Source organism: Columba livia, chromosome 8 (assembly GCF_036013475.1).
Source record: "Columba livia isolate bColLiv1 breed racing homer chromosome 8, bColLiv1.pat.W.v2, whole genome shotgun sequence".
NCBI classification, from domain to species: domain Eukaryota; kingdom Metazoa; phylum Chordata; class Aves; order Columbiformes; family Columbidae; genus Columba; species Columba livia.
In genome coordinates, this window is record NC_088609.1 from 25,559,574 (window position 1) to 25,567,213 (window position 7,640).

At 48.2% G+C, this 7,640-nt stretch overlaps 1 long non-coding RNA gene across 1 annotated transcript; it reads right to left on the minus strand.

Moving 5' to 3' along the window:
- Nucleotides 1-840: 840 nt before the first annotated feature.
- LOC110361229 (uncharacterized) lies at nucleotides 841-7,360 on the minus strand. Its single transcript, XR_002417690.2, has 3 exons — nucleotides 6,900-7,360; nucleotides 2,955-3,039; nucleotides 841-1,156 (listed from the first exon to the last, which is right to left on the minus strand). It is a non-coding gene; the product is annotated as an uncharacterized LOC110361229 (long non-coding RNA).
- Between the last annotated feature and the right edge of the window lie 280 nt (nucleotides 7,361-7,640).

The window sequence follows — 7,640 nt, forward strand, 5'->3', positions numbered from 1 at the left end:
AACAGCTCTTCAAATCCTTCTCATCCTCCTTCTTGATTCTAAGGCTCAAAGCCATGTATGCATTTCAAAGATGTATATATGCAAATAAATAAATGCATGTCTTGTTCTCCCAGGTCCCATTTTCCCTGAGCCGTGCTCTGCAGCAAGCACTCGGGTGGGCACAGCTCCCCCCGTGCTGCCCTCATTCTGCCTGGGGGGACCCTGGGGGACACGTGAGCGGTGGCAACTGTCCCACCGCTCACCTACTGCCTGCAAAGGGGGACCCTGTCCTTTGGGTCTTGCACTGCCAGGCCACCAGCCCGGCTGGACTTTTCAGAAACCTCAGCTGCATTTTAAAAATATAACAGAAGGCCTTGGAGATTAAACGTCAACAGGAGTGTACACCGCCCCCCATCCCGTCCCCCTCCCCGCACCATTCTCTGCATCTTCCTCTTCCCAGCCTTGTTCAAAAACACTGGGAAATAGTTCATAGGCTTCTGTGAATGTCAGTGTTAACTGAAAATGTCTCCTTCCCCAAGCAGAGTTTCAGCTAATTTCAGGGCTTCCTCGTAGAAACCCCCCCAGTGAATGGTTCTGCTGGCACCAGCTCAGCTGACTGAAGAAGAACAGGATTTGCAGCTTTTAAAGACCTCTCCTTTTCTTTCTCTGAGTCTTTATTAAAGTGATGTGACATTATCTTGGAATAACTGGGGGTGTTGCTTTTTAATGACAAGAAATAAGATACAGAAGATTTGTTCATGGAGTTTTTGTTTGTGTGTTTATTTTTCAGCTCTCCAGATTTCCAGTCTGTATTGATGGTTCCCCCAGGTGAGCAAAGCTTACAGTTAAAGGCCTGTTGAGGAAGTGAAAACAGAATTTTTTAACATAAGTGGTTTTCTCACTTATGTTTGCCAGATATTTTATTATGTGTTAGGAAAATAGGCAAATTAAACATCCCATTGGTTTTATTATAAAAAGATCAGGCACTTGAAGCTCTCCAGTTATTTGACATTTGTTTCCCAAAAAATAAGCTGGCTTTCAATTCTGATGCTCTTTCTGCTTAGTAAAGGAGGAGGAAGGTACAACACTTTAGTCCTGATGTGTAGTTTGCTTTTTAGGTCCACCTTTTTCCTTCTACGTGAGTCACTTCTGGCAGCTGATAGAGATTTCTTCCTCTCTGTGCACAAAGTGGGAGAGTTACATGTATCCAGCATCTTTTGGAGGAGAAGCTGTTCCCCTGGCCAGCCCCTCCTCTGGCAGACACCTGTGTCCCTGGCCCCTCTGTGCATCATTTCATTCCTGTGCTATCCCCAGCCCCCTCTGAGCCAAGTTTCCTATAAGCACTGTGTCCCACGGGTTTTGCAGGAGGCTTTTCTTTCCAGCTCAGCGGCAGAGGAAAGATGATGCTTTCAATCCCCTTTGCCCACAGGCTCTTTCATAGTCCCACAGGGAGGTAAAAGGAAGTGACTGTTTATTAACAGAGGATCCAAATATGAAAGAACTACAGAAAACAAATCGGAGCAAAGCGTTCACTGAATGAGCCATGAAACCCTGCCTAAAAAACTGGTTTTGCAAGAAAAAGAAGCCAGAAACAAGAAAAAGAACTATGTAGGCAGCACTGAGAAACACTCAGAGAAATACAGTATTTCCTCATCTGACTTGATAGTTGCTTATTTTTATACACACCTGTTACGTTGATGTGATACAGGGCGGCTTTTATGGCATAGCTTTTTGGGTACTCTGATCTGGTGAGCATTTGAGATACTGCTTATGTACCTTGCTCGTAGGAGAAATTCCTGGCTAGTTAAGGTACTTCCATTGCTTTTTAACAGCAGCAAAAATCTCCCTTTCCCCACTCCCTGGGGGAAGAACCTTGGCCAGTTGGGGAGGTAACAAGACCAGTGTGTCCTGGGAGAGCCCCAGGAATGTCCCCACTCTGCACCCCTCCAGCTTTGCCTGTGAATGTGCCCAAGCCCAGAGGTGGGTGGCAGAAGACACTGGGCATTGCAGGAGCCAGAAATACAGTTAGGAGAGGAAGTTCAAAAATAACCAAGCTTTTCCTGTAAGCCTGGGTTATTTATTTAATTTGCTGTTGTTGTTTTTGGTTTAGGGAATTTTTAAAAATTTTTTTTCCTCCTCAATGATAGGGGAATAAGCAAAGGAAGCTTTAGGAAACAGGCAAGAGAATAAAAAAAAAAAAACAACTTTCACAGCAAATGGAGGGGAAAAAGAGAAGGATTTAAGAGGAATGATATCAAGGATGAGAGCTTCCCCTAGATACCTACCGGAATTTAATTATGAAGAAAGAACAGAAACTGTGAATAGCAGGAAGACGTCCTTCCTCTTCCCCCCAGGCTTCCAGCACTGCCATTTGGAGCTGGGTCCCTGTAGCCCCGGCACATACCCAGGGCCGGGGTCACTATGCTCCCTACAGCAAACAGGGACACCCCAAGGGGTGGGACCCTGGGCTCTCTGCCCCCAGGAAACCACCCAGCCGTGCCACCATGGACCCCATTCAATGCTCTGGTTCCTGTGACCCTCTCAGCTGCTGCCCTCCCACCCCATGGACCCAAGCACAATCTGACAGCTCAGTGGGGCAGGGTACAGCGAGCCTGTGGCATGGGCACAGCCAGGGTTTCAACAGAAGCTGAGGGAAGAGGAGGTGATCCTGAGAGTGGGCAAACTGAAGTGTGTGTTGCTGATGCAGGGAGCAGCTACACTGCCAAGGGCTCCTGTGGTGCTGTGTCACCTGTCATTGGCTTTACTCAGCCTCTGCCAGCCCCTTTTGCAGCCCAGCTGCTCAGGAACTTTGCTCAGCTGGAGACCCTCCTGGAGGGACTTGGCAGGTGAACCCAGACCCTGCCCAGGGCTGGAACTACATTTCCTACCATGGCATATCTGCTTAATTACTATCTGGTGTATATGCAACTGTCCTCTGGATCTGTTACACAAGGAAAGTGGAAAGATCTCCTTACCAATACTGCTGGCTGCATACACCCCTCCATTACTGCACATGGAGTTATGAAAGAGATTTTCAGGGAAGTCTGCTGAGATGTAGAGCTGTAAAAGGTTATTTCATCAGTGAATTTCACCTGACAACCTAGGAGTATTTTACACCACCTCTTGTCAGCCTGACAAACTCCTTTAAATGCTCCTCCATGTCAATTGTGGGGATAGACATGGCAGAATCACAGGGCAGCTGTTTGCAGGGCAGCGAGTGAGATGCTGGGTACCAGGCTCTAACTTGCACGTGTAGCTGGGGCTGTTCCAGGGAACCCTCCTGGCACGGGTGACCAGACACAACCCCATTTCTGGGGCAATGGCCAGCATCATGCCTAGTGTGTGCCCAGGGAGCTAATTAGCAAGGGAAGGAGAAAGGCTTCTCTAAGCCCACCCCCAGCAGCATATTTACTGAATTCTGTCTTTTTCACCTGAGAAAGGGTCATAATCCAGAGAGGGACCATCACTCATTCCCTGCCACACAAGCCAGGGCTGTGCAAGGGCTGAGGTGTCTCAGCTCCTCCTGTCTCTGACAGCAGCACTACTCAGCCTGCTCCTCATCTCAGCCCTTTACCTGTATCAGATGTTGCCTGGTGTGTCCTTGGTTTCCCCCAGCATCTGTAATATCTGCTGCCCGTCAGTGACACAGTGGAAGAGTCCCACACCCTGAGGTCTCACCTCTCTTTTCTACAGCCATAAAAGGCAAAGCAAAATGTTTAAATTCAAATGCTTTGAAGTTTTGCAGAATAAACAAACTTATTCATGTGGACTGCAATAGGGAAAAAAATCCACAGAATGCTCCATAAGGCGTAATAAATCTGGCATCTATTGCATTATCTGTGCACCCATGGCAAATAAGACATTAAAGACCTGAAAACAAAGTGCTCGGGGACACCGTGTTATTAAAAAACAAGGAATCAGTCTCGCTATCTTGGAAAGCAACCAAAACATCCAAGGCACACATAAAGATGGGATCAAAACCCGATGAAAGAGCTTCAGGACTAGTAGAAGCACAACATTAATGGAATTCAATTTAAGGGCTCCTAAAACTGGAAATGTTTCTTATATAATGAGAGATGGTTTAATGTGAGATACCCTTGGAGGCCTGAAGCAGCTGTAAACATGTACTTATGGAGTGCTCTGAGCCTTCTACGCTGTAGAGAAGAAGGATGTGAAAAATGGAAATATGCTTGAGGTGGAGGCAGCTTTGGGCCATTTGTTTGTACTCTGTCTGAATTCCTTGCTGGCCTTGTCTCTAAATCATCATTATCACGGATCCCCAACAGCTGAGCAATCTCTGATAGAATAATGTCAAGGCAGGCAATCTGTAAGGAAAATACACTCATACATTAAGCAGATCTGTTGGGCATAACTTCTTCTAAACAAGTACTGGATGAAATTCCAGCTTAAATGGATGGATTTCAATGCAGTTTCCAGTCAGTTTTTAAAACTGTCTTGGAAAATTGGTTAAGTGAGATTTAGATAAGGCTGAGACTCAATTATGCTGTTGTCAAGGGAAAACATCCACACACATATTATTAATGATTGACTTCAGGGGGACATTGCTCACTTTTGTTTGGACAGTGTCTCAGCCCCTACCGAAATCCTGGCTAAAGTTTTTCAGCTGGCCTGTGCTATACAGAGCATACCACCCAGCTGCTGGGATCAAGCACCCTTAAACACCCAGGAGCAGCTGTATCCTACTGTAAATCATTGGGCAGGGCTCTTCTCCTTTTGCCTGCCTGAGATAAAGCATCACGTTGTAGTTACTGTTCACCTTCCACCTCCAGCCAAAGGATCGAGAAAGGAGCTGAAGGAGGAGGAAGCAGCCTGTGCCACCCGAGGGGTCCGAGGCAGCAGGACCTAATTCACAGAATCACAGAATGTCAGGGACTGGAAGGGACCTCGAAAGCTCATCCAGTGCAATCCCCCCGCCAGAGCAGGAACATCCAGATGAGGTTACACAGGAAGGTGTCCAGGTGGGTTTGAATGTCTCCAGAGTAGGAGACTCCACAACCTCCCTGGGCAGCCTGTTCCAGTGTCTGTCACCCTCACTGAGAAGAAGTTCCTTCTCAAATTTAAGTGGAACCTCCTGTGTTCTGGTTTATACCCATTACCCCTTGTCCTATCATTGGCTGTCACTGAGAAGAGCCTGGCTCCATCCTCGTGACACTCACCCTTTATATATTTGTAAACATTAATGAGGTCACCCCTCAGTCTCCTCCAAGCTAAAGAGACCCAGCTCCCCCATCCTGATCTGGTGGCCTGTAACAGACACCCACAACAGTATCACCCCTGCCAGCCTGCCCCTTAATTCTCACCCACAGACTCTCAACTCGCTCCTCATCTGCCCCTGGACAGTACTCAATACATTGTAGTTGCTCTCTCACTTAAAGAGCAACTCCACCACCTCGCCTGGCTGACCTGTCTTTCCTGAGAAGGACATAGCCATCCATGACCAGTTGTACCACTGAACATCCTACCTCTGGAGCCTGCTGATAAGTTCAGTCAGCAATTATTCCTCATCCTCTAATCCCTGTTTAAAATATCCTGTGCTGAAGACCAAGACAGACAGGACCAGTTCCTGGCAGGAGTGAGCACACCTGCAGCAGTAGAGCAGAGAGCCACCAGTGACACTTGGAGCACCTCAGCTGGCCTTACCTGCCCTCTGCCACACAGCCCTTGTGCCTCATGTTTTGGGGTTTGTTGCCCTTTCTGGTGGGATGATGCATGGAGACTCTCAGTGCCCTGTGCTCCTGCCTTGGGGGGCTGGGGGCACAAGGGAAGACCTGCTTTGGGAAATCTGCCACTTTGGTCATCTGCTGGCCCAATAAAGGAACCTGTTTTTTTTGGCTTCATGGGGAATTTTTTGTTTGTTTGTTTTAGTTTATGTTTGTTTTGTTTATCTGATTGTTTTATTTTTGTTTTGTTTCCTGAAAAATAAACCATAAATATTTTGCAAGACCTGGGACACAGAAATCATTAGGTCTGAAATCTGCAAGTTTTGGGCAGCCATGTTTTTCATATTTAGGTGTAACTTCTCTCAGAGAGCATGACTTGGCCTCCTGCACCCTTATGAATGAGGACTCTTGAAGCCTACCTAATCGGAATCAGAGCTGTGGAGCTTGGAAAAAAAAGCAGCTTAAGTAAACACAGGCTTCTTTTTTTTTTTTTTTAAATGAAAGCCCCAAGTGTCCTAGTGGCAAACCTGGTGCTGGGGGGTGGCAGCAGGAGCCCTGTGCCACAGTCTAGCTGTGGGAGCTGCAGTTCCCCTGTCCCACTGCCTCGCTTGGGGTGAGCGATGCCACCAGGCTGTGGGTGGCCGTGGGGCACCCAAGACAGCCAGTCCATGCCGTGGGCTCTCAGTGCGGGCTGAAAAGCGGAAGGAAAGGAGGCCTGTGCCGATGGTGGCTGCTCCCTGCATTGCCATGGCAACACATCTGCTTCCTCCATTTCCCCGCTCCCTGCCAAGGGAGAGCTCTAGCCCTGCTGGCGTCAGCACAATCCCAGGAGAAATCCAACTCCCAACAAAACACCTTTTCACTGGTCCATCACTCCCCAGGCCACAGCCCTCTCTTCAATAACTGCAAAAACCTTTACTCCCACAAGAAGTTTGCGCTGCTGCTGTTCACAAACAAGCCACACAACCCCCGAGGGCTCAGGTGTCCTTGCAGCATGGGGGCCAGCAGCACCCTTGCTGCCATGGACATTGATCATCACACCCCCTGGGATGCAGAAAGCCCCTGCCTCATAATCTCACTTTTATCCAGGCCTGCAAGCTTGTATTTGCACCTCTCAAGAGACTTGGTGAGCCCTGAATTTTCCTTTCAGGACATTTTCACAGATTTCTCATGAAAGATCTTTTGCTTTGGGAGATGATGAGTAGGTGCAAGCTCGAGCTCCTGTTGATGCCCACTCACCAAGTGCCAGCCTTGCTTTCCTGAAGAAAACACCCACAAGTGTTTGGGTGCTCATGGGAGAGTGTGGGTTATGGTGCTAAGAAAGGGGTCCCACAGCTCTGGAGAAGTTGTGAATGACATGGCTCCTGTGGCAGAGCTGGACCATTGATGCTCAAGGTGCCCGGATGCTGGTACCAGCCAGGACGAGCCACTTGTGTGGTTGGTTTATGACATCAGGTACACTCAGCAGTTTGGAAGCAGTTCCTCTCTGCTTTCACAACTTCTGCAGAAATAACTGCAAAGGCAAAGCGTGTGCTCAGCGGTTCCTCCAGCAGCTTATCAGGGTGTCCACGCTGAGCTCCTGGGAAGGGCTGCTTGGACAGGAGGAGCTGGCACCACCCTCTCTACTGATCCAGTCCTGAACTGGCAGGATCATTTGGTTGGTCTTCCACTGGGCAAGTGCCAAGCCTTGCAAAGCTATTTCCACCAGATCAGAAAGTTACTTTTCAATTCAACTAATTCATGCCCTTGATAAGCTGCCTGGTTTTAAACAAATACCTGGGTCCTTGGCTTCATAGAAGCTTTTCAGCTCATTGAAACAACAGGGCTTGGGGGAAATCCCCCAGAGGTTAGGCTGTGGGTTTCAAGGAGCTTTGTAGCCACCAGCTGAGAGCGCAGCTGGAGTAGTATTTATTTACCATGTCTTACCCCATTCAGAGCCCATGTATGGGGATTGAGACTGGTGGTGACAATGAGAAGGGC